The following is a 27233-nucleotide window of genomic DNA, read 5'->3' on the forward strand; positions in this document are numbered from 1 at the left end:
TCCTATCAGATTCCCTTTCCTCCAGCCCTGTTTCTCTTTCACCAATCAACTATCTAGCTCTTTACTTCACCACCTCCTGCTTTCACCTATCGCCTTGTGTTTCCTCCTCCCCTCCCCTCACCTTCTAACGCTGACCCCTCATCTTTTTTTCACCAGTCCTTGATGAAGGGTCTCGGCCCGAAACGTCGCCTGTACTTTTTCCCATAGATGCAGCCCAGCCTGTTGAGTTCCTTCAGCATTTTGCGTGTGTTGCTTGTACTTTATTTCTGACCTTTTTTTGCAGTTACCGCGTCCTCTGTCATTCACAAATTTAGAAGCTGTAGCCTCCATTCCCCCCCCCCCCCCATTAATATGGATCAAAAATGCAATGGCCCCAAAACCAATCCCTGGAAAAAGCTTCCCTTCAGTCTGAAAAGCAACCTTCCACCCTGGACCCTCTGTAGCCTGGTAGCTAGCCAAATTTATATCCTGGTACCGTTGTTCATTTTATGCCATACGCTTCAACTATGCTAATGAACCTGTAATGTTATCAAAGGTTTGTGGAAGTCTCTAAGCCACTGGACTTACACACTGCAGTTCTTCGTCAATTTGAACTATTGCTTCATCAAAAAATTCTATCAAATTGGTTAAATATAATTTGTCTGTCAAATCCATGTTGGCTAACCTTGCCTTACCTTCAGGTGACTAGCAACCTATCTATGGTGTCTACATACGGATTATATATAGACAGCTATAGAGTGTGTGTATGAGAGAGAGAGAGAGAGTTATAGAGTGTATGTATGTATATATATATATATACACATACACACACTCTATAACTCTACATACTCTACTATGGAGTACCAGTGTCCTTTTACTACACTAACATAATATTCCCTATAATCAATCCAGCTGTTTCTCCTTTCTTTTTCTATTTTTCCTGAACAATTTGGATGCAGCAATATCTAATGCCCAATACTGCCGTCTTTTGAGTCAAGTTTCTGTGAACGTCAGCAAACATCTGTGTTGCTGTTCTATACCATCCTCATGTCCCACACATTGTCTGTTCCTATGCGCTCATGGTAAACCAAATTTGATTGCTAATTTATTTCAGTTTTTAGAGACCCCCCCAATAAAATCCTTATGTTGCCTCAATAATGTGTGAATTGTGCTCTCTATCCCTATTTTTGCCTTTTGTGTTGTCTTCACACTTTTACCCTCACTCTGACTCTATTTGCTGGTCCATGCGTGCTGTATGCTTCTAACATTCTGTTCCTTTCCAATTTTCTCAGGTTATCAATACCACCAACGCTATTGTCTTTTCTGGGTTTTTTTTTTGCCTTTATTGGGCCATGCAGCAGGTAGTGCAGATATTTGTCAGTTCCAGCAGCCTTCAGTTCAATCCTGACCTCTGGTGCTGTCTATGTGGAGTTTGCATGTTCTCTCTACGAACGCGTGAGTTGGTTCTCCAATTTCTTCCTGTGTCCCAATGGTATGGTCTGGTACTTCAACTGCTTACTATAAACCACACCTAATGAATTGGGTGATAGGAAAATCGGATGGCAGGGTGGAGATACGTCTCTACCAAAGGAGGTGTAAGGTGCTCCTTCACTCTGGTAGCATGCAGGTCACCCTTGGACAAGGTGTAGCACCTGCTTAGCTCCCAGTCAGGGTCATGTGAAACCATGGGAGCAGGTGGTGGATGGTACTTATCACAAGTCCTGGTTTTGCGACCTCTGACGCCAGGCAGACAATCTCCGAAGAGTATTGATAATGGCTGGGGCCACCCGTCTTGTAAAGTCACTGCCCAGAAGAAAGCCATGGCAAACTACAAACAAGAGAAAATCTGCAGATGCTGTAAATCCAAGCAACACACACAAAATGCTGGAGGAACTCAGCAGGCCAGGCAGCTTTTATGGAAAAGAGTACAGTCGACATTTCAGGCTGAGATCCTTCGACAGGACTGGAGAGAAAAAGCTGAGGAGTTTTTCCCTCCAGTCCTGCCGAAGGGTCTTGGCCTAAAATGTCGACTGTACTCTTTTCCATAGAGGCCGCCTGGCCTGCTGAGTTCCTCCAGCATTTTGTGTGTGTTGCAATGGCAAACCACTTCTGTGGAAAAATTTGCCAAGAGCAATCATGGTCCTGGGTAAGACCAGGATCATACGACAAAGCAGATAATGATTGAACAAAATATAGGGAAAGAAGAACAGGGTTGCTGGGCATGTGGAATGAAAAGGTTACAGGGACAATTAGTGCAGGAATGGGATTGACAGCCGGCAGAGACTCGATGGGCTGAATAGCTGTCTTCTATGCCGTGGGAAATATAGAAAACAAAATAAAGAATTACTTATTTCCAGCTATATTCTCCTGTAATCCGGGGCAATTGTCACGTCACAGAAGCACCAGCTGATGCAGCTGTTGGCAGTGACCACAGCGATTCTTTGCCCAGCTGCTTCCATTTCCTGCCGTGATCTTAAATTAGCAAAGCATCCTCTGGTACTTTGGAAGAGCTTGCAAGCACGGGAACCAAGCGGAAAACGGCAGATGCTGAAAATCTGAGCTAAAAATGAAAAGCAAAATACTCAGTAGGTCAGACAGCATCTGCAGGGTGGGAAGCAGTTAACTTTTCAGATTAGGTCAGTCTATTGACATACACACCAGGGCGCAATGAAATTCCTTGCTCATATGAAGCCCATAAAATAAACCATGTACCTGGTAATTCTAGAACAAGGAACATAGAACATTACAGCATGGTACAGACCCTTCCTTCCACAATACTTACCAACCTTTGAACCTGCTCCACAATCAATCACAGAGCTCTCAATTTTCCTTTCATACATGTGCATATCCAAGATCCGCTAAATGTTCTCAATGTATCTGCTTCTACCATCACTCCTGGCATTGCATTCCACATTCCAACCACTCTCAGTGTAAAATATCTACCTCCAACGTCTCTCCTATACTTTCTTCGGATCACCTTAAAATTATTCCCTCTTGTATTAGCCTGGGGAAAAGTCTCTGGCTGTCCACAAGACCTATGCCTCTTATCATCTTATACACCTCTATCAAATCACCTCTCGTCCTCCCCCTCGCTAAAAAGAAAAGCCCTCGCTCACCCCACTATCCTCATAAGACATGCTCCCTGATGCAGGCAGCAATAAATATAGAGATGCGTGCAAAGCAACCGAATGGTGCAAAGTCTGATCGTGCACTCCGAGGTTGGGCAGAAAGAAACGCTGAAGTGACAATAATGGGAGAGGTAGAAGGAAGGGTTTGGGAGCATAGAAGCTCCCCCAGGAAGGGGTCTGAAAGATGATTGTTTCAGGAGTCTGTTAGCAGCGGGGAAGAAGTCTTGTTGTACAGGCTTTCAAGCTCCTGCATCTTCTCCGAGAGGGCAGAAGAGAGAAACGGGAGGGGTCAGGGCGGCAGGAACCCATGGCAATGATGTTAGCCTGACATGCAACCCATTCTGAAGATGGACTGCGTGGAAGCAGTGGCTTGATAACCTTTCAAGAAGGAAGCAAATTGTCTGACTGTAGCCGGCAGACCTTCCTTTTGAAACCTGCTTTTCCGAACTGCAAGTCAAATATTTCTGAGGCACGGCGGATTTTCACTGGGGATTATCCAGTGCTTGCTTCCCCTGGACTGCCTCTGCAGAGCAGCTGTGAAACCCAGTGCAACACTGGACCTCGGGGCTTCTTTTATTTGAGTTAATCTCGGCAGTTTCTTTCATTGCTCCTCTCTTTCTTCCCTTCTTTTGGTATCTCATTCCCCAGCTAAAGCGACTTTAATACTAGCTGGTCACAACATTTTAGTCTGCCTGCTTGTTAATGCTTGTGACCCAGAATTGGCAGCGGCTCAAAGAAAGTCGGGTTTAGGCTGCTGCCCTCGCATGTGCAACCTACGCACAGCTGCTGAAAGATAAGACACGATAAGGCAGCAGGGCTACTGAAGAAACGCAGGTAAGTAGGGAGGACATCCTCTCTCCTGCTGGCGTGATAGTGCATCATCCCAGTTCCCTGGACCAACTGTTTATTATGTTGCAAGTCGGGCCTCGCAGAAGCTTGAAGAGTTGCTTGAGTGTAAGATGATTTGAGACTTTCAGATGAACTGGGTACAGACAGAAAGGATTAAATAATATTGCCTGTGCAGGTAATTGCAGGTGGCTTGACTTAAGTAAGAAAAGCAAGTACCAACAGGAAGGCAAGTATTAACAGGACACAGAGATAGTTAAAGGCTACAGCCAAGTTTCATTTGTGCAAGAGAATGCCTGGAATTTGCTTTTTAACTCAGCAAGTCCTTAATGAGAGCAGAGACTGAACAGGTTCGGAGGAATGGATATTAAAAACAATAGCATTGATTGTGGACTTCGGCTTGTCTGCTCCATTCTGCTGGTTAAGAATAAATGCAATGAATTCACTCACAGACCTGTGTTTAGCAAAAGAGAGGTCAAGGGTTAAGGTCAGAGGTCGCCGAACAAAGAAACTTGCAGTCGTACATTGCACAAGTTTCATCCGTAGCCTCTTATGCTGTGCATCTATTATTAGTGGCATGCTTTCTAGATATCTAATCAACCTTACTTTAGTGTGTGAATGTGGGCACCATTCAAATCAGGGTAAGTGCTAACATTAGCCCTCATACAGCACGTTGCCTTTGCATATGATTCTGTCTGTGTGGACAGTGGCGTTTTTCAGCAGCCATCTATCTCCCTCATAACGAACTGCATTAATTAGGGGCCTAATGAGTAACCCTGCAGAACATGCAGTTCGGATTATATGAGCTAACCGTGGTTGCTAACAAGCGGTGAAAGATCTAAGCATCAGGGGTAGGAAGTATGCAGAGGAGATTCTATTGAACGCGATACTAAATAAACCACGGGTGGCGTCGACAGGGCCCAGTACTCCAGCAACGTAAAGCTGTAGGTAATGGGTACCTAGGCCAGATGGAGTTATCTCTGCTGGGTGCTCTGTGCCCAAATTTTCCAATGACATCTCTGTTACCTATTTTTTACTAATTTTGCCTCCCACTTTTGATGGCTGGGGATTTAAGGGACTATAGTTATATGAGTGTGGAGAGAAAAATTGGTTCAGTCCAAACATAAAAGCTAGGAGCAAGGGAAGACCAGAGGGCTGTCCAGCCTTCCCCGCTTGCTGTTCTGATTTTGAGCATCAACTTGACACTCGTGCCTGTCTTGCACAACGCTGGGTTCCCCTATAACCCCAAATCCATCTACCCTAGCCTTCAGTATACTGATTCAACACATCCAGCTCTGGGGTAGAGAGCTCCAAATATCCACTAACCTCCAAGGAGAAAATTTCTCTTCACCTCGCTGCTAAATTTCTCTCTCCTTATTCTGAAGCAATTCCAGTTAATTCCACTCTCTCCATCGTGGAAACATCCTTGTGCCATTGACCCTGAGACGTTCGCTCAGATTGTTGCGTTCCAATGAGATCATCCATCGTTCTTCTAAGCTCCAAAACATTGGCCCATTTTGAAAGCAGAGGATTTTGGAAGCTTGAAAGAGATAGGAAGTCCTTCCATGTGACCCTATCTAGTTTCGATACACACTTAACAGTGCTAGTTTCTGGGGTTTAGACACTTCAACTCTCCAGATAGCTGGCAAGGCCCCTTTAAAGTCTCAGGACCACCCGCTAATTGGCAGCCATGTTTTGGCACCAGGATTTTAATATTTAAAGAGCACCTGAACTGAGGTTCGGTGCTCCCTCGACAGTTCAGCTTCGGGTTCTCATCTAGCGTCTGGTTTAGAACCCTGTCTTTGTTTCAGTCTCATATCGTGTCTCGATTCTAGCGTTGGATCATCCTAACCATCCTCGCCCGGGTCTCTCGTCGCAGTACGATTGAGCCCAATGTGGGCCCAGCAGGGTGTTAGAGATTCTCGTCAGCTGTGGCCAGCCGCAGTGAGAAAATTTCTAGGGAGCTCTTGGAGATACACGACCTGTGGGTCGCCGTGTGCCAACTGTCACAAGGAGGATGCCAGTGTCGCTAGGGTGAGGCTGTCGGTCGCTCTACAGAGTCAGACTGCCTCCCGAACCCGGAGAGATTTGCCGGTGACCCCGAGCTCTTGCGCGGCTTCCCCACCCAGTGTTCATTGGCGCTTGAACTCCAGCGGTCCCGGCTTCCTACGGAGCACGGAAAGTTGTCCCTCGTGATCTCTTTCCTGACCAGGAGAGCCTTGGCCTGGGCCACGGTGCATTGGGAGCAGAGGTTGGAGTCTCTCTCGGATTTGGAGGAGTTCATGGATGCGATGAAGAGGGTGTTCAATCACACCCACCCCACCGGAGCGAACAGAGTCTCTGACCGTCTGATGAGATGCGTCAGGGCAATCGGTCAGCAGCCAACACTGCTATTAAATTTCGGACTTTGGCTGCGGAGAGTGGCTGGAATGGGAGGTCTTGGCCACTCTGTACCGCCACAGACTCCGACACGAACTAAAGAATGCCTTTGCCTTGGGAGAGCTGGTCGAGGACTTAGAGGCTCTGATCGACCAGTCCATCCACCTCAGTAATCGCTTGCCAGAGCGAGAGTGGGACTTTCTCAGAAGGTTGAAGAGGGCTAGCCTCAATGCGTCACGGTTCCACTTCCCGACTTGGGACAATGACCAGCCCGTCTCTTGCTCAGGACCCGTCGAGCCCAGGCAAGTTGGCTGCACAGGACTCTCCACCAATAAGGAGTCCCAGTGTTGGAGCTGAGGTTGCTGCTATTGCCACGGGGAGGCAGGCCAACCACAGGCTGAATATCTGACACCGCAGCCATCGCTCTAGTCCAGCATCAGGGAGGACTGTGACGGCAGCAGCCTCTACTCCCAACCCTACCGATTCCGGAGTCACGCTGAAGCTGGAGATCTCCTGGGGTAAGAACCAACGAGAGGTGTATGCCTCTGTGGACTCTGGGGCAGCTGATAATTTCCTGGCCTGGGCGACCGCCCATCAGCTGAACGTACCCCTGCAGGAGCTGAGCCAGCCCATGCCCACAACAGCCCTGGGCAGTCATCCGCTTGGGTCCGGCAGACCCTGCCACAGACATCGGTTTTGTGGTTGAGGATAGAGGAACATGCAGAGGACACTTGTTTCAATATCATTAGTTAATAGAACATAGAAACATAGAAAACCTTAGCACAATACAGGCCCTTCAGCCCACAAAACTGTGCCGAACATGTCCCTACCTTAGTACTACCTAGGCTTTACCCATAGCTCTCTATTTTTCTAAGCTCCGTGTAGCCATCCTGGATTCTCTTAAAAGACCCTATTGTATCCACCTCCACCACCGCCGCCAGCAGCCCATTCCACAGACTCACTACTCTGCGTAAAAAAAACTTACCCCTGACATCTCCTCTGTACCTACTCCCAAGCACCTTGAAACTATGTCCTCTCATGCTAGCCATTTCAGCCCTGGGGAAAAGCCTCTGACTATCCACACGATCAATGCCTCTCATTATTTTGTACACCTCTATCAGGTCACCTCTCATCCTCCGTCGCTCCAAGGAGAAAAGGCCGAGTTCACTCAATCTGTTCTCATAAGGCATGCTCCCCAATCCAGGCAACATCCTTGTTAATCTCCTCTGCACCCTTTCTATGGTTTCCATGTCCTTCCTGTAGTGAGGCGACCAGAGTTGAGCACAGTACTCCAAGTGGGGTCTGACCAGGGTCATATATAGCTGGAACATTACCTCTCAGCTCCTAAACTCAGTCCCATTGTTGAGGAAGGCCAATGCACCGTATGCCTTCTTAACCACAGAGTCAACCTGTGTAAACAACAGGAATTCTGCAGATGCCGGAAATTCAAGCAACACACATCAAGGTTGCTGGTGAACGCAGCAGGCCAGGCAGCATGTCTAGGAAGAGGTACAGTCAACGTTACAGGCCGAGACCCTTCGTCAGGACTAACTGAAGGAAGAGTGAGTAAGAGAGGGTTAACTCTTCCTTCAGTTAGTCCTGAAGAAGGGTCTCGGCCTGAAACGTTGACCGTACCTCTTCCTAGAGATGCTGCCTGGCCTGCTGCGTTCACCAGCAACTTTGATGTGTGTTGGTTGAGTCAGCCTGCATAGCAGCTTTGAGTGTCCTCTAGACTCGGACCCCAAGATCCCTCTGATCCTCCACACTGCCAAGAGTCTTACCATTAATACTATATTCTGCCATCATATCTGAGCTACCACATTCCCCTGATCCTCAGGCACCCATGGTTGTCCCAGCATGACCCTCTTGTGCACTGGAAGGAAGGGAGGATTGTTGCGTGATACAGTCATTGCAGGAGGACATGTTTTCAGTTTGGTGTTACGACCCCCCCAGACCCTCCTGAAACCAGCGGCTGGTGAGGAGGCAGACTGGTTTGGGGTAATCTGGAGCCTTTGGAAGAGCTTGTCCTGTCTCCAAGGGCAGACAAACTGGCTCCAGGCAACAGGAACGTGCGAGTCCTGACCCTGACTAGTTGGGGGTGCGCTGAAACTGGAGCGACAGGGTCTCAGTTCAGGAGTAAGCCAAGGAAGTGCCCAAGCAGTCTGGAGTTCCAGCAGTCAAGCCTAAGGGAACCCAATCGCCAGGTCCTATCTAAGGTAAGGGCTCCTAGACATAAACGCTTGCAGCCTAGTCCCAGTAGCACAAAGACCATTTGTAGCTCCTTGTTGCTGTTGTCTGAGGATACGGATGAGAATTTGGACTCTGATTTGGTCTCTGTTTCAACTAAAGATTCCAGTGACTCCCATTGACCTGCACTGGAACCGTAGCCCTCTGTACCCCTACTATCCATCTACCTATCCAAATTTCACTTAAACATTGAAATCGTGCTCGCGTGCACCGCTTGTGCTGGCAGCTCGTCCCACACTCTCACGACCCACTGAGTGAAGAAGTCTCCCCTCATGCTCCCCTTGAACTTCTCACTTTTCACCCTTAACCTTGAGTTGTAGTCCCACCCAAACTCAGTGGAAAAAGCCTACTTGCATTTACCCTATCTGTACCCCTCATAATTTTGTATACCTCTGTCAAATCTCCTCTCAATCTTCAATGTCCCAAGCAATAAAGTCCTAACCTATTCAACCTTTCCACATAACACAGGTCCTCCAGAAACCAGTACCAGGAGGCACAGTCTTCAGCAGAGAGCTCAGCCGTTCTGGAACAAGGCCAGGAGATTCCCAAGCACAGGGGATTGTGGAAATCTCCAATTCTTGCTCATGCTGGGACCGAACAGATGGAAAAGTTAAGGAGTGAGACAAGAAGATTTTGTTAGTCAAGGATGGCGGGGAATGCAAAGCGAAGTGAAGACGACACAACAAGAGTGGCTTTGTGATTTGCCCCATTTGTCACACATACAGTAATTGTAGTTTGATTCATTGTCACACAGGTCTGTTGCCACACGCACCGTAGGTGGGGAGGAAGCTCTCTCCGAGCACATCCTTTTACAAAGCAATTATATTGAAATCCCATGAATGTTCATGGGTGACTCAAGGAATTGTAGCTTCTGATGTTTGTTCTCTGTCAGAACTTGCAGACCCACCCTGGTATTACCAGATAATGATACTCTTTGTCCACCATAAGAGTCAGGGATCCACAAAGGAGGAGAAAGCATTTTCTCCCTCTCTGCGGTATGTGAAATTAATTTCTCTGGAAAAGTGATGCAAAAATTAAGCAGTGATCAGCGTGTTGGTAGATGCAGATACATTAGGGACATTTAAAAGAGCTTTGGGTAGGCACGTACATGATATAAAATGGATGTCCATGTAGCAGAGAAGTTGGAACAACATCGTGAGCTGAGAGCCTGGGCTGTAATGTTCTATATTAAAAATCAAAAATAAACTTTCTGGTAGATAGCTCTCTATTTGGTACTTACTGCATGATGGATCACTAGACAATTGTTCTAGGAAATTCAGATTTAGACTTACAAAGCCCATTATCATCAGACTTAATCAGTATTCCTTCCACCACATTAAACAGTCATTCACTCTTTGCCAATATACTGGACTGTGGCGGGTGGTAGCCATGAAATATACCTCAGGAAATGGCCAAACCTTTCTCAGTGGTGCCTCCATAATCCATGATCTCCACTGGAGGACAAGGGCAGCAAGCAAATAGGAACCATTTGTAAGTTGCCCTTCAAAACTCCCTGCATCTGGCTCCAGAGTTGTGTCAGCATTCCTTCCCTGTCACCGGGGCAAACTCCAGAGGTCTCTACACAACAGCAGTGAGAGAGGACCCTCACAACACAGACTAAAGTGATTCAAGGAGAAACACTGCCACTCTTTCAGGCCACGGTAGCAAAGAGGTTAGCACAATGCTTTATAGTATCAGCGAGGTTTACTTCCCCTTCCCACTGCTGCCTGTAAGGAATTTGTACGTTCTCCCCGTGACCAGTTTCCTCCGGGTGCTCCGGTTTCCTCCCACAGTCCAAAAACGTACCGGTTGTTAGGTTAATTGGTCATTGTAAATTGTCCTGCGATCAGGCTGGGGTTAAATCCTGGGGCTGCTGGGCAGCACGGCTCAATAAATAAATAAATGCCAGCCAGTGAAGCCCGCATCTTACAAATACAGTTTTAAAAGACTAAACCACTGCTGTAGGAATTCTTCCTTTGAAGTTAAGCCATAGTTTAAGCATTCATCATCTATGGAATAGTCAAGGAGAGAATTATATCTTTTTAATCTGACACATGGTAAGAAAACAAAATTCATAAAGAATTGGCTATAAGGTTGAGTGAGGATATTAAGTCTGTGGATGACACCATATATTGCAAGTCTTCCTTTTATTTTTTTTGCATCCTGATGTGTGCTGCTTCTAATCAAGAGATGTTTGGTGGAAAATGTCGAGGTCAACTGAACCTGTTCAATTTATTTGCAGGAAACATATTGTTGGATTGTGGAAGCTTTACCCTGCTGCATCTGATCCTAATATTAACAATCGGAAGGTAACATTCAAAGAATATGAAAGGCTCCTCACAGACCGCTTTTAACTTGAATTGCATTGGAATAACTTCAACACAAAAACGTACAAAATAGGAAGTCTTTGTTCGGTTGTTGTGGTCTTGGATTTGAGCTGGAAGGTTGATAATTTTACACTATTCTGGAGATTTAAGCATTCACTCCAGGCTGGCAGTCAGAGTTTAGTGAGGAAGTGTTACACAGTCCAAATGTCACCTTCCTGTTGTGATGTTGAGCTCAGTTACTCACTGAAATGGGTTGGAAAGATATTATATTGTCACGAAAGTACTTGTGAGGTCCTGGGCAACACCGAACGCTCAACCAACACTTAAAAATCTGATCAACTCACGACTTCTCTCGCTGGATATGGCAAGGTCGACGACTGCATTTCTCAGCGTCATTCTGGAGACTGTACCTCAACAGTTCTTCATTTGCTGGGACGTAAAAAGTGCTTACAGGAGCGAGATCATATTTCTCATAACCGCTGTGAAATGTGATTACAGAACTTGCCTCTGGTTAGTTGGCCAGCCCCCAGCAGAGGAATTTCATAACACCATGCCAGATAGTACTATCTGTGGTCAGATGGATTCCATCTGTATGTCAAATGATGGAATAGCGAAGCACCGGGGCAGAAAGGCACTAAAAAAAAAATTTAAGTGAACCTTGACAGGTAAACAAAACAGAACTAAGTAGTAAAAAGATGGTTAAAGCTGAACGGGAAGCTCTGGAGGCTCTGGGCACGCTGGGCAGCGTTCAGGACAGAAAGGGGGCAAGTCAGTGTAACTGAGGATCGTGGGCTCAGAAGAATTGACGAAGGGCTGTAAGGCTTATGGGGAGACCCTGGGGAGGTCATCAGCTCAGTGAAGGGTACCCTTTGGTCTGACCGAAAGGCGTTGGTCTCCCAGCACGGTGAGGTGACTGTGAGGGAATGCTGCACACTGGCTCGGTCCAGTTTGCCGCTGTACCCGCTGAAGCTTGGTGCAGCCAACGCTCAGTCTCAGTGGGGAAGGATCACAGTATAGGCGCCTTCTGTTCCCGCACGTGGAGGCGCCAAGTTGGGTGGGGAAACTTCTCGAACAATCATAGCATCACCTCAGAGAGTCACATGAGGGGCAATGGTGGTACTTTTTAAAAAAAAGTTTGTCCTACTGAATGTACCAGTCGTGAGTGTAAAGATTTTCTTGCACTACTTCTTCCTTTATACAGAATACTTCTAAAATTCATTTTTGAAGATACTTTTTTAAAGTTGATTTTTAATGAAGAGAGAACAGCTTACCTGAAGTAGGAAAATTCAATTTTCATTTCAGAGGGATCGCAAAGTGCACAGATGGAAGACTTCCCCATCTCTCCTCTCCCACTTACCCACCTTCCCCCCTCACAGGGTCTCTCCCATCACTTGCCAGATTGTACTCCTTCCCCGTCCCTCATCTGACTTCTGCCCCCTTTCTTTCCAGTCCTGATGAAGAGTCCCGACTTGAAACATCAACTGTTTATTCCCCTCCATGGATGCTGCCTGACTTGCTAAGTTCCTCAGGCATTTTATGTGTGTTGCTGTGGATTTCCAGCATCTGCAGAATCTCTAGTGTGAACATGCAAGGTTTTTCCAGTTTACACTGGGCCTCACCGGGCTGGACTACAGTTTACACTGGGCCTCACCAGGCTGGACTGCAGTTTACACTGGGCCTCACCAGGCTGGACTGCAGTTTACACTGGGCCTCACTGGACTAGACTACAGTTTACACTGGGCCTCACCGGGCTGGACTACAGTTTACACTGGGCCTCGCCTGGCTAGAATACAGTTTACACTGGGCCTCACCGGGCTGGACTACAGTTTACACTGGGCCTCACCGGGCTAGACTACAGTTTACACTGGGCCTCACCGGGCTGGACTACAGTTCACACTGGGCCTCACCAGGCTAGACTACAGTTTACACTGGGCCTCACAGGGCTGGACTACAGTTTCCACTGGGCCTCACTAGGCTGGATTACAGTTTCCACTGGGCCTCACTAGGCTGGACAACAGTTTACACTGGGCCTCACCGGGCTGGACTACAGTTTACACTGGGCCTCGCCAGGCTAAACTACAGTTTACACTGGACCCCACCGGGCTGGACTGCAGTTCGCACTGGGCCTCACAGGGCTGGATTATAGTTTACACTGGGTCTCACCAGGCTAGACTACAGTTTACACTGGGCCTCACCGGGCTGGACTACAGTTTACACTGGGCCTCGCCAGGCTAGACTACAGTTTACACTGGGCCTCACCGGGCTGGACTACAGTTTACACTGGGCCTCGCCAGGCTAGACTACAGTTTACACTGGACCCCACCGGGCTGGACTGCAGTTCGCACTGGGCCTCACCGGGCTGGATTACAGTTTACACTGGGCCTCACCAGGCTAGACTACAGTTTACACTGGGCCTCACCGGGCTGGACTACAGTTTACACTGGGCCTCACCGGGCTGGACTACAGTTTACACTGGGCCTCGCCAGGCTAGACTACAGTTTACACTAGGCCCCACCGGGCTGGACTGCAGTTCGCACTGGGCCTCACCGGGCTGGATTACAGTTTACATTGGGCCTCACCAGGCTAGACTACAGTTTACACTGGGCTGGACCACAGTTTACACTGGGCCTCACTAGGCTGGACTACAGTTCACACTGGGCCTCACCAGGCTGGACCACAGTTTACACTGGGCCTCACTAGGCTGGACTATAGTTTACACTGGGCCTCACCAGGCTAGACTACAGTTTACACTGGGCCTTGCTTGGCTAGACTGCAGCTTACACTGGGCCTCACCGGGCTGGACTGCAGTTCGCACTGGGCCTCACCGGGCTGGACTACAGTTCACACTGGGCCTCGCTTGGCTAGACTACAGCTTACACTGGGCCTCACCGGGCTGAACAACAGTTTACACTGGGCCTCACCAGGCTGGACTGCAGTTCGCACTGGGCCTCACCAGGCTAGACTACAGCTTACACTGGGCCTCACCGGGCTGAACAACAGTTTACACTGGGCCTCACCGGGCTGGACTACAGTTTACACTGGGCCTCACCAGGCTAGACTACAGCTTACATTGGGCCTCACTGGGCTGGACCATAGTTTACACTGGGCCTCACTAGGCTGGACTACAGTTCACACTGGGCCTCAGCGGGCTGGACTACCGTTTACACTGGCCTTCACCAGGCTGGACCACAGTTTACACTGGGCCTCACTGGGCTGGACTACATTTCACACTGGGCCTCACCGGGCTGGACTACATTTCACACTGAGCCTCACCGTGCTGGACTACAGTTTACATTGGGCCTCACCGGGCTGGACTGCAGTTCGCACTGGGCCTCACCAGGCTGGACCACAGTTTACACTGGGCCTCACTGGGCTGGACTACAGTTTACACTGGGTCTCACTGGGCTGGACTACAGTTTACACTGGGCCTCGCTGGGCTGGATTACAGTTTACGCTGGGCCTCAGCGGGCTGGACTACAGTTTACACTGGCCCTCACCAGGCTGGACCACAGTTTACACTGGGCCTCACCGTGCTGGACTACAGTTTACACTGGGCCTCACTGGGCTGGACTACAGTTCACACTGGGCCTCACTGGGCTGGACTACAGTTCACACTGGGCCTCACCGGGCTGGACTACAGTTCACACTGGGCCTCACCGTGCTGGACTACAGTTTACACTGGGCTTCACTGGGCTGGACTACAGTTCACACTGGGCCTCACCAAGCTAGACTACAGGCAGGCAGGTCAGAAAGGGAGAGGGACTGAGAATTAAAATGGCATGCAACAGGAAGCTGAGGATCATCTCTGCTGACTGAGGGCAAAAACAATTCCATCTAGGATAATAGGATTGAAATAATTGAAGAGCTATGCAGTGACCTTCTGCAGCCAGAAGACAACAACTTCAAGTTCAAGTTTAATTGTTAGTCAAGCTATACGTGAATACTGCCAAACGAAACAGTGTTGCTCCAGGACCAAGGTACGAAACACAGTACCAACAGTGATACACAGCACAAGACACATATAAGAAGACAGCAGTGAAATACAGTCACCAAAAAAATACAGTCCAAGTCCCCAAGTCCATGAATGTTGGAGCAGTCTGCAGTCATACACAGTACAGCCTGTCTTCTGGGCACTGAGGCGGGCAGCACCGGCTCCAGCATGGGCATCGTGCCACACCGCCTATGACACCTTTGGCTCTCCTTGTCTTGTCAGCTGTAAAGGTGTGGTCCCCGTTACGACCGAGGTCAAGTAGCTCCCCACCCGTCCGCCAATAAACCGGTGAATCAGACCTACAGTATTCCACAGTAACAACCTCCAGCAGGGTCTTGCGATCACTAGAAAAGTGACTAAGGTGACCCCTCACTGTCAGACTGCACACCGCCTTCGTGCACCGACTCTGTCGGCGCCTCTCTGACGCGGGCAGCAGCACAATCTGCGCGAAGTCCGGCAGCTTCGCTTTCTCCGCCAACCAGCAGCTCAATGATGGGGTGGACCTGCTGTACCTTCTGTTCTTAATGTCCAGCTGGGTCGTGCGATCATAAAAAAATACGTTTAAAGAGGGTAATAGCGCCTTTGGTTGGCCCTGTAGAAGCCGCTGCATCCAAGCACACCGCCATCTTAGCAAAAGAATTATTACTTCTTCTCGATGCTCAGTGTAAGGTGATCCACCATTAACAACTTGGGACTCGCTGTTGGATAAAAACTAATCAGCGCCAACAATGTGAGCTCTATAATAGCTCGAGATTGAGTATTGTGCAAAACTGACTCACCAGTTGACTCACTTAATTATCATGAGTGTGTTGGAAATCTTAAGCATTTTACTGGAAAGGTGCAGCTCAACAAACCATGCCAGGTTCTATGAGGGAATAGCAGGCCGTTGGATCGGTGAGCTTTCCCTAATGTCTACTATACTGTGGCTGCAGTGGACCCATCGCAGAGGACCTGTTCAGGACCCGTCATATAAATATAATTACAAAGAAAATATGGCAGTGCCTCTACTTCCTCAGGAGTCTGTGGAGATTCAGCAAAAATCTTGGCAAACTTCTATAGGTGTGTGGTGGGAAGTGTGCCGACTGGCTGCATTACAGCCTGGTATGGGAACACCAGTGCCTTTGAATGGAAAATCCTATAAAAGATAGTGGATTCAGCCCGGTATGTCATTGGTAAAACCCTCTCCACCATTGAGCACATCTATGTGAAACGTTGCCGTAGGAAAGCAGCATCTATCATTAAAGATCCTCACCACCCAGGCCCTTTTCTCATTGCTGCCATCAGGTAGAAGGTGCAGGTGCCCCAGAACTCACACGACCAGATTCAAGAACAGTTTACTACCCCACAACCATCAGGCTCTTGAACAAAAGGGGATAGGTACACATTCTACTTAAAGAATCTTTTATCTTGTTATTTCGCACTCGTTATTTATTGCTATTTATTTATATTTGCATTTGCACAGTTTGTTGTCAAGTGATCCTGTTTACAGTTACTGTTCTATAGATTTGATAAGTACACCCGCAGGAAAAAGAATCTCAGGGTTGTATCCGGTGACATGTATTTATTCTGGTAATAAATTTTACTTCAACTTTTTAACGTTGAGGTAACTTAGAAGGAATTAGAATCAAGTTTATTATCATTGACATATGTCATGAAATTTGTTGTTTTGCGGCAGCAGTACTGTGGAAGACATAAACATTACTACAAGGTGAAAAATAGATCATCCTCATCATCAGGTGCCGTGCCCAGTTTGACTGTCATGGCCCACACACTCCTGTTTTGGGTCAAGTGGATCAATTCATTGGTATTAATTTCCAGTTCTCTGGCTGCTGTCTCCATCATCATTTGTCTTTGTCTTCCTCTTGCTTTCTTCCCTTCAATCTTTCCCATAATTACCGTGCATTCTAACTCCGCTTTCCTAATCACATGTCCAATGAAGTTACGTTGCCTTTTCATGATCTCATACATTATTTCTCTTTTTGCGTTTGCTCTGCTCATGACATCCTCATTAGATATTCGTTTTGTCCATGATATTCTTTGCATCCTCCTCAAAAACCACATCTCTGCTGCTTCAATTCGTTTCCTCATGTTACTAGATATTGTCCAACATTCTGAGCCATATAACATAACTGGATAAATGTAACATTTCAGAAAAAAATAAATAGATAGTGCAAAAGGTGATTAGCAGGGTTGTGTTCGTAAACCACTCAGAAATTTGATGGTGGAGAGGAGGAAGTGTGACTGCTCAGGCCTTTGTACCTCTGTTGGAGGGAATGTGAAGAGGGGATGTTCTGGATGGTGAGGGTCTTTAATGACGGATGTTCTGGTTGGTAAGGGTCTTTAATGATGGATGCCACCTCTTTCGGGCACCCACTCTTGAAGATGTCCTCGACAGCAGGAAGAGTTGTGTTTATGATGGAAATGGCTGAGTCTATAACCCTCTGTAGCTTCTTATCATCGTCCGAATTGGAGGGTCCATGTCAGGGGGTTATGTAGCCTATCAAAATGCTCTTTATTGTACACATGTAGAAATTTGCAAGCCTTTGGTGGTGTAACAAAATCTCCTCAGACCTCTAATGAACCAGAGCCACTGGTATGCCTTCTTCACGATCAAAGGGTTGATCCTCTGAGATGCTGACCTCCAGGAACTTGAGGCTGTTCCCCCTTTCCACCACTGACCCCTCAATGAAGACTGCTGTGTGATCTCCTGCCTCTCCAGTCCTGAAGTCTACAATCAATTTCTTGGTCTTGCCTAACCATTCCAAACTGTTAAATTTTACCACCCACCAGGCCAAGACCATAGTATTACAGAAATACCCCAGTAACCCTGCTCCTCATTAAAAACACCAGAGGTTCTGCAGATACAGGTAATCTAAGGCAAGGCGCACACAATCCTGGAGGAACTCAGCAGCATCTATGGAGAGGGATAAACATTCAACGTTTCAGGCTGAGACCCTTTATCACTGCGCCTTGTTACATTTCTGCTGGTTTTAAACCCCCTGCGAAGCTAATTTTCAGATCACACCTTTGCTTCTCTCTATCATTCTACCGGCAGTGCAGATGCCACATTAATGCAAGTCATTACCACCAAGAGATGAATGGAGTTGACCAGGGAGGGTTTTTAAAATTGGACCAAGGTGACATTCAAAAGAAATATATGATGTAGCGTTGCGGGTAGCCCAGTTGCTTTACAGTGCCAGCGGTTCGATTCCCACTGCTGACTCTAAGGAGTTTGTATGTTCTCCATGTGGCCGCATGGACTTCCTCCAAGTGCTCTGGTTTCCTCCCATGTTTCAAAGATGTACGGTTAGTGTTAGTGAGCTGTGGGCATGATACGTTGATGCTGGATGATATATCTTGGAACTTCAAAGCATTAAACTAATTCAAAAGAAGATGGTGGGAGTCTGAAATACTGGTGTAGTTCGTCTTTACTTTAAGTGAGATATGCAGCTATCACTTGGTGGCATGAAGACCTATGCAATTAATATGTTTTCACATATAACCCATAATAATTATTTAAATCAGCAAAAACTAATATATATGCAAGATTACTCAAATATGATTGAAATATTAAATACACAACACAGGAAGTGCGGTAACGCTCGCAGGTTGCCTCCAGCACAATCCTCTGTGCTGGTCGTTGGCACGAAACGATGCATTTCATCGCGTATTTCAATCTTTCGATTTACGTGTGGCAAATAAAGCTAATCTTTGTCTTTAAAGGGCTGAAGGTTGCCCCCCTCCAACAGATCAGGGGCATAAATGTGGGAGCAGCAGGGTGTCTGAAAGGCCAAGAGGAGCTGGGGAGATGGGGGCGGGTGGTGGGGGGGACGAGGCAAGGAAGAAATTTGATAATAAAACCCAGTATGTGGCTGTCACCGAATGAACAGAGGAGGTTAATGGAAGCAATAAAGATGATCGATGAGCCTTTTGTGTGGGTGGATTCCACCCACAACTCTAGAACTGGAAGGAGAATATCAAAAGACTGATGAACATGTTAGAAAAACTAAACCTGGATTGAGTTGACAACACGAATAATTTACATTGAGCTAATAACAGGAAAATGTCCCATGTGCTTCACAGGAGGGCTGTTAAACTTTTTTTTCCTGTGCCCTTTAGCAGGGTAGATCACCAGAGCCTTTGACCAGTGAGGCAGGAATAAAGTGACAAAGATAAAAGAAATTTAGGGAAGAAAGCTGGGAACACTGTAAGGCTTTAAATTAGGGGTGTAGTGGGCTGGGAGTAAGAGGGAAGGGCAATTATAAGTTTGAAACTGAATTCAACTTCACTGATAGGATATCAAGGCTTTGACTCAGTGGCGTCAGTATGAGCAAAAAGCCAGGAGGTTTATGCTTTCAGGAGCGGAATTGGGAACTGAACAGAATGATGTTGGTTTACCTTATGCAACGTAAAATTTTCCTACAGTTTTAAAAGTGTTAACTCTACTGAATGTTTGGACCATATAACACTAAGAATATAAGAAATCTTTGCACGGTGTTTATTCTTTTCTATATATCTTTTATTATGAATAAAGTTTATTTTTGAAATAAAATAAATTCCATTGTGCTAATAATTGTCCCTTCATTGTGTTAACATTTCATGGTCTTCTCTGCAATGTACCACACCTTACATTCATTCTACCCATCTGGCCATCTTGGATTATTGGAATTCTTTTCAACGATTCTTGTCTCTCTTAAGGTGATAATTTAAGACACAGTGCTCTGGTAAAATAGCAAAATATTATTGCAATATTTTGTGTACCACCGTTCCTGAGGAGACATTAGACCACATAGTGGGAGAGAGAGTTTAAAAGAAGCAAGCGGAGACAGTTGGCAGAATTTTTTTTTTGTGCACAGTTGGAGAGAGGGTATTGAATTGCGTGGAGGGAGAAAGAGTTTAAGAGAAGTGAACGGGGGCAGTTGGCCCACGTTGCGCACCACAGTTCCTGAGGAGACATTGTAGTGCGTATAGTTAGGCACATAGCAAGGACCAATAAAAAGAAGCTAGGTTTAAGCTGAGCGGCCATTGTGTGAGTGGACCAGTGTTAGAGTGGGGTGTTGAGGCTTCAGTGAGGAGAAGCGTAGTTCATGGATAGACTTTTAAAAATTCATTATTTATCCTTTCTTTTTTCTTCTTGCACATTTATAGCAGTAAGGAGCCAGGCAGGATAGTGGAATGCTCACCTATAGGATGTGGGAAGGCAAGGAGGCCTCCAATGTCCCTGACAACTATAACTGCAAGAGGTGTTTCCAGCTGCAGCTTCTAACAAACTGCGTAAAGGAATTGGAGCTGGAGCTGGATGAACTCTAGATCATTTGGGGGGTTGATAGACAGGACATATTGGGAGGTAGCTACACCCAAGGTGCAGAACACAGGAAACTGGGTGTCGTCAGGAGGGGGAAAGGGGATAGGCAGCTAATGCAGAGTACCTCTGTGGTAGTTCCCCTCAAAAGCAGGTTTTGGATACAGCTTGTATCCCTCTGGATACACAGTTGCCGGCGGGGCGGGGGGGGGGGTGAGAAATAACCTAGTAGAGGAAAGTCACAATAGTCGGGTCTCTGGTACTGAGTCTGGCTCTGTGGCTCAGAAGGGAAGGGAGAAAAGAAATGAGCTGTATTGATAGGGGGTTCACTGGTTATGGATGAGAACAAGATTTCTAGATCGGGAAGTTGTCGCCTGGGTTCCAGGGTCAGGGATGACTCGGATCAAGCCCACGACATTCTTAAATGGGAAGGTGAGAAACCAAAGGTCGTGGTCCATGTCAGCATTTGGTAGCAGGGGTGACGAGATCCTGCAAAGTGAGTTCAGGGAGCTAGGTGCTCAGTTAAAGAGCAGAGCGTTCAGGGTTGTGATCTCAGGATTGCTACCTGTGCCATGCGCTAGTGAGGCCAGTTTAGGATCATGCAGTTTAACACGTAGTTAAGGAGGTAGTGCAAGGAGAGAGGGCTTCAGATTTTTGGATCATTGGGCTCTCTTCCAGGGAAGGTGGAACCTATAGAGAAGGGATGGATTGCACCTGAACTTGAGGGGGGGACTAATACCCTAATGGGAAGCAGTACTGTAGGAAAGGCAGATGAACTTCGGCAGATGAGATTAGCATGTGGAATTAAGATATTGTAGCCATTAGTGAGACTTGGTTGCAGGAGGGACAGGACCAGCATTCAGTTCCATTGTTTTAGATGTGATAGAGTGAGAGGGATTGAAGGGGAGGGGTGGCATTGCTAGTCAGGGAAAATATCACGGCAGTGCTCCATCAGGACAGACTGGAGGGTTTGTCTAGTGAGACTTTATGGATAGAACTGTTTGCTTCTACCTCCTACCCAAGATCCATAAACCCGACTGTCTGGGTAGGCCTATTGTCTCCAGCTGCTCTTGCCCCACTGAACTCGTGCCCTCATACCTCAATTTCGATCTAATGCCCCTTGGTTCAGACCATTCCCACCTTCATCTGTGACACTTCTCATGGTCTTGCTTTCCTCAGTGACTTTCAATTCCCTGGCCCCGAACGCTTTACTTTCGCCATGGACGTTCAGTCCTATACACTTCTATCTCCCATCAAGAAGGTCTCAAAGCTCTTGGCTTTTCTAAGGAAAGAACCATCTAATTCCTCTCCACCCCCATCCTCCTCCATCTTCAGAACTGGTCCTCAACCTGAACAGTATTTCCTCTGGCTCCTCCCACTTTCTCCAGACTTGAAGGGTAGCCATGGCCACCTACATGGGCCCCAGGTATCCCTGTCTCTTTGTTGGCTATGTAGAGCATCCCAAGCTCGAAGCCCTCCCTGGTAATACACCCCAACTCTTCCTCCACGACATTGACGACTGCGTTGGCTCTGTTTCATGCATCCAAGCTGAGCTTGTCAATTTTATCCACTTTGCCTCCAGATTCCACCCTGCCCTTAAGTTCGCCTAGTCCATCTCTAACACCTCCCTCCCGTTTCTCAATCAAACTTCAAGGTAAAATTTATCAGAGTCCACACATGTCACCAAATACAAACCTGAGATTCTTCTTTCTGTGGGTACACTCAGCAAATCTATAGAACAGTAACTGTAAACATCAGGAACTGAAAACAAGCTGTACAAGTGCAGATATGAATAACGAGCAATAAGTAACAATATAACAAAGTCCTTAAATGAGTGTAGCTATCCTCTTTTGGTCAAGAGCCTGATGGTTGAGGGGTAGTAGCCTGGTGGTGCGAGTCCTGAGGCCCCTGTACCTTCAGCAGCGAGAAACGAGCATGGCCTGGGTGGGGAGGGTGCTTTTCTATGACAGCATTTTGAATTGAATTGAATTGAAATGACTTTATTTCTTACATCCTTCACATCCATAAGAAGTTAAAAATCTTTCCGTTACGTCTCCGTCAAAATATGCAATGTGCAATCATAGTAATTTATAATAAATAGAACAGTCAATGTAATATAGAGTACACTCAAATCAGCATGAGTTAATCAGTCTGATGGCCTGGTGGAAGAAGCTGTCCCAGAGCCTGTTGGTCCTGGTTTTTATGCTGCGGTACCATTTCCTGGATGGTAGCAGCTGGAGCAGTTTGTGGTTGGGGTGACTTGGGTCCCCAATGATCCTACGGGCCCTTTTTACACACCTGTCCTTGTAATTGTCCTGAATCATGGGAAGTTCACAACTACAGATGTGCTGGGCTGTCCACACCACTCTCTGCAGAGACCTGCGATTAAGGGAGGTACAGTTCCCACACCAGGCAGTGATGCAGCCAGTCAGGATGCTCTCAATTGTGCACCTGTAGAAAGTTCTCAGGATTTAGGGGCGCATACCAAACTTCTTCACCCGTCTGAGGTGAAAGAGGCACTGTTCCACCACACAGCCGGTATGTACAGACCACGTGAGGTCCTCAGTGATGTGGATGCATGTGGATGTGCTCGGTGGTTAGAAGGGTTTTCTCAGAAGAGATGTGTTGTCATTGGAAAGAGTCCAGAGGAGGTTCACGAGGATGATTCTGGGAATGAAGGGGTTAACATATGAGGAGTGTTTGGCAGCTTTGGGTCTGGACTTACTGGAATTTAGAAGAATGTCGGGGGGGGGATCTTATTGAGACCTACTGAAAGTTGAAAGGACTAGATCGGGTGGGTGTGGGGAGGATGTTTCCTCTGGTGGGGGTGTCCAGAACTAGAGGGCACAGCCTCAAAATTGAGGGGTGACCCTTTAGAACAGATGTAAGGAGGAATTTTTTTAGCCAAAGAGTAGTGAATCTGTGAAATGCTCTACCACAGACAGCTGTGGAGTCAAAGACCATGGGTATATTTAAAACAAAAATTGATAGTTTCCTGATTGACCAGGACAACAAAGGTTATGGCTAGAAGGCAGGAGTATGGGGTTGAGTGGGATCCAGGATGGAATGGCGGAGCAGACTCGATGGGCTGAATGGCCTAATTCTGCTCCTGTGTCTTATGATCTTATGGGTTTTACCTGTAATATATTGGGCCAAATCTACTACTTTTTGTGGGATTTTCCACTCAAAGGCATTATTGTTCCCATACCAGGTTATAGCGCAGCCAGTCAGCACACTTTCCACCCCACAGCTATAGAAGTTTGCCAAGGTTTTCAACGACATGCCAAACCTCTACAGACTCCTGAGGAAGTAGAGGCGCTGAAGTGCTTTCTTCACAATAATCTTCATATGGTGGGTCCAGGTCATGCTCTCTGAGATAGTGACACCCAGGAATTTAAAGTTACTGACCCTCTCCACCTCGGATCCTCCGATGATTACTGGCTCATGGACCTCTGGTTTCCCTCTCCTGAAATCGACAATCAGTTCCTTGGTCTTATTGACACTGACTGAGAGGTTGTTGTTACCACACCATTCAGCCAAATTTTCAATCTCCCTCCTGTGTATTGATTCATCACCCGCTTTGATACAGCCTACAACAGTGCTGTCATCAGCAAACTTCTGTATAGTGCTGGAGCTGTACTGCGCCACACAGTCATAGGTGTAAAGTGAGTAGAGCAGGGGGCTAAGTACACATCCCTGCGGTGATCCTGTGCTGATGGAGATTGTGGAGGAGATGTTTTTACCAATCCAAACTGACTGGGGTCTGCAAGCGAGGAAATCCAGGATCCAATTGCACAAGCGGGCATTGAGGCCCAGGTCTTGGAGTTTATTGATTAGTTTTGAGGGGTGTTAAGTGCCAAGTTGTAACCTCTCTGTCTCCATCTCTGGAGACAAACTGTCAGCTGACATCTTTTATAAACCTACCAATTCCCATGGCTGTCTTGGCTATACCTCTTCCCACCCTGTCTCCTGTAAAAATACTGTTCCCTTTTCTCAGTTCCTTTTCCTCCACCTTCGCCTCCGCCTCAGCTCTTCCCAGGATGCAGCCTTTCTTTCCAGGACATCAGAGATGCCTTCCACCTTCAAAGAATGGCTTTTTGCCTTCCTGCACTATTGATGCTGCCCTCAGCTACATCTCATCAGACAGGGACTGATTAGAGATAGTCAAAATGACTTTGTGCGTGTCTTGTCGAACCAATCTTACAGAGGTTTTCAAGGAAGCTGCCAGGAAAGTTGAAGGAAAGACAAAGGAAGTTTTCTACATGGACTTTAGCAAGGCATTTGACAAGGTCTTCCATGGGAAGTTGGTCAAGAGGGTTCAGTTGCTTGGCATTCGGGGTGTTGTGGTAAATTGGATTAGACATCGGCTTCGCTGTCAAAGCCGGACAAGGTAGTAGGAGTTGCAGTTTGGGAGGTGCTTCACTTTGGAAGAACCAGCCATGGCTGGCTCTTGCACAGTGAATGGTAGGGCACTGAGGAGTGTGGCAGAATAAAGGGATCTGGGAATATGGGTCCATAATTCTTAGAAAATGGTATCACAGGTAGATAAAGAAAGCTTCTGGAACATTGATCTTCATAAATCAATGTATTGAGTTCAGGAGTTGGGATGTTTTGTTGAAACTGTAAGACGTTGGTCAGGCCTAATTTGGAGTATTGTGTGCAGTTTTGGTTATCTACCTGCAGAAAAGATATAAATAAGATTGAAAGAGTGCAGAGAAAATTTACAAGCATGTTCTTGGAATTTGAGGACCTAAGTTATAGGGAAAGGTTGAATAAGTTACAACTTTATACCCTAGGGCATATAAAATGGAGGCATACTAAATTAGGAAGGGTGTAGATAGGGTAAATGCAAGCAGGCTTTTTCCAGTGGGTTTAGGGTGAAAGGTGAAATGTTTAAGGGGAACAGGAGGAGGAACGTCTTTGCTCAGAGGGTGGTGAGAGTGTGGAACGAGCTACTAGCACAGGTGGTAGATGCAGGTTCGATTTCAACATTAAGAGGAATTTGGATAGGTACATGGATTGGGGAAGGGTATGGAGGGGTATGGTGCAGGTGCAGATTGATGGGACTAAGTAGATTAATGGTTCGTCACAGACTAGATGAACAGAAGGGCCTGTTTATATACTGTTAAATGACTTTGACTCTATGTCTCTAAAATGCTCACTGCTCTTTCAGGCAGTTTTTTCACTCTTGTTTTATGTTGTATAACTAGCTTTGGAACCTGCAATTAAATTGTGATTAATGTTAATATTCTAGCCTTGATTCAAATCCAGATTCAATAGAATAACACTGTAGCAAATTATGCAACACAGCAGTCAAGTCTGTATCTATGTAAAATTAACCATCTCACCATAATGACCCTTCCATGTCAGTCATCAACCTGGATGGAATTGCAAACACAAAATACATTCAGACAAAAGCCTGACACTCAAGTAAGAGAGAATCATTTATGAGGGAGTGTTCTCTTAGAGAGCTCTCTTTTCTCTTTCTGGAGTGAAAACAGAATGTTGAGCAAACAGCAACAGTAACAAGGGAAACAGATAAAGGGATTTGTGTTCATGACATTTCATTGGAACTGGAAGAAGTTTGGGATTCAGCAGTTTGCGGGTTGGCGGAGAACAAAAAGAAGGTCTGGAGAAGAAAGAATGAATGACAAAAGGTGTAATCGTGGCATTCCTTTGTTAACCTGGAGCTTCTTGCAACTGTTTCAGCAGCATTTCCAAAGAGCCAAAAGTGCTTATAGTCTTCTGAACTGTGCCATGTGACCAAAGACTAGGGTCTTCTGGGACCGAGCTGTTATGCCTCTGCTTATGGTATATCTCCAGCAAGCTGCCATTATCTACTGCTCCAGCAACTGCACTTTGAATGAAGGGTCTACAGATGATGAATGAGTGTTTCCTGCATTCTCATCTTTTGTCTGGCCTGACAGCCAGCTCCTCTTTGAGAGGCAAATTTGCTATGGAGTGTTAACTAGTAAATCAACAGGGGGGCATTCCCACACATGCCATTATCAAAGCCTCCCTTAGTTATTCCCCTTGACAACTTTGAGATACCTAACTTCCTGCTGAAATAGTTGTTCCATTCCATTCAGAGTGAGCAACTCTGGCAGAGGGACACTATAATATGTAAATAGACTCAGCAATTAACAGACTCTAGCACAGGGAAAAGCTACTAACACAAAAAGAATGAGCAATTATGGTGCAATTTTTACTTTCACAGGAGGATCCATGGCGCTTTATAGCAGGTCATGTTTTTTTATGTGTTGATTGAAAGGTCAACGGTGTGCAGGACAATGGGAAGGGTTCGCTGAGTGGAGTTTCCTATTACTCTTTAAATAACATCACAGGATGCCTAACCTCAACGCTGAACTGATTCCACAACCTATGGACTCACTTTCAAGGAGTCATGTTCTCAATATTTATTTATTTATGCAACAGGTTATTAAGAAGGCAAACGGAATGTTGGCCTTCATTGCTAGAGGTATTGAATTCAAGAGCAGGGAGGTTATGCTGAAACTATACAGGGTACTGGTGAGGCCGCACCTGGAGTATTGTGTGCAGTTCTGCCCATCCTCTGGGTGCCCCCTCCCTTGTCTTTCTTCCCGGACCTCCTGTCCCATGATCCTCTCATATCCCTTTTGCCAATCACCTGTCCAGCTCTTGGCTCCATCCCTCCCCCTCCTGTCTTCTCCTATCATTTTGGATCTCCCCCTCCCCCTCCCACTTTCAAATCCCTTACTCACTCTTCCTTCAGTTAGTCCTGACAAAGGGTCTTGGCCTGAAACGTCGACTGCACCTCTTCCTAGAGATGCTGCCTGGCCTGCTGCGTTCACCAGCAACTTTGATGTGTGTTGCTTGAGGAGAGATTGAGTTGCCTGGGACTATACTCTCTGGAATTCAGAAGAATGAGAGGGGATCTTATAGAAACATACAAAATTTTGAAAAGGATAGATAAGATAGAAGTAGGAAAGTTGTTTCCATTGGTAGGGACTAGAACTAGGGGACATTGCCTCAAAATTCAGGGGAGAAGATTCAGG

The 27233-nt window shown here is 46.6% G+C and overlaps 1 long non-coding RNA gene across 1 annotated transcript in view; it reads right to left on the reverse strand.

The window, feature by feature from the left end:
* Nucleotides 1–11373, reverse strand: part of LOC134337850 (uncharacterized) — a 36785-nt gene extending 25412 nt beyond the window's left edge. Inside the window, exon 1 of the long non-coding RNA XR_010016091.1 lies at nucleotides 11251–11373. This is a non-coding gene — a long non-coding RNA (uncharacterized LOC134337850). The remainder of the gene's footprint in view (nucleotides 1–11250) is intronic.
* Between the last annotated feature and the right edge of the window lie 15860 nt (nucleotides 11374–27233).

The sequence above is a fragment of the Mobula hypostoma genome, chromosome 25 (genome assembly GCF_963921235.1).
Source record: "Mobula hypostoma chromosome 25, sMobHyp1.1, whole genome shotgun sequence".
In the NCBI taxonomy this organism is placed as follows: domain Eukaryota; kingdom Metazoa; phylum Chordata; class Chondrichthyes; order Myliobatiformes; family Myliobatidae; genus Mobula; species Mobula hypostoma.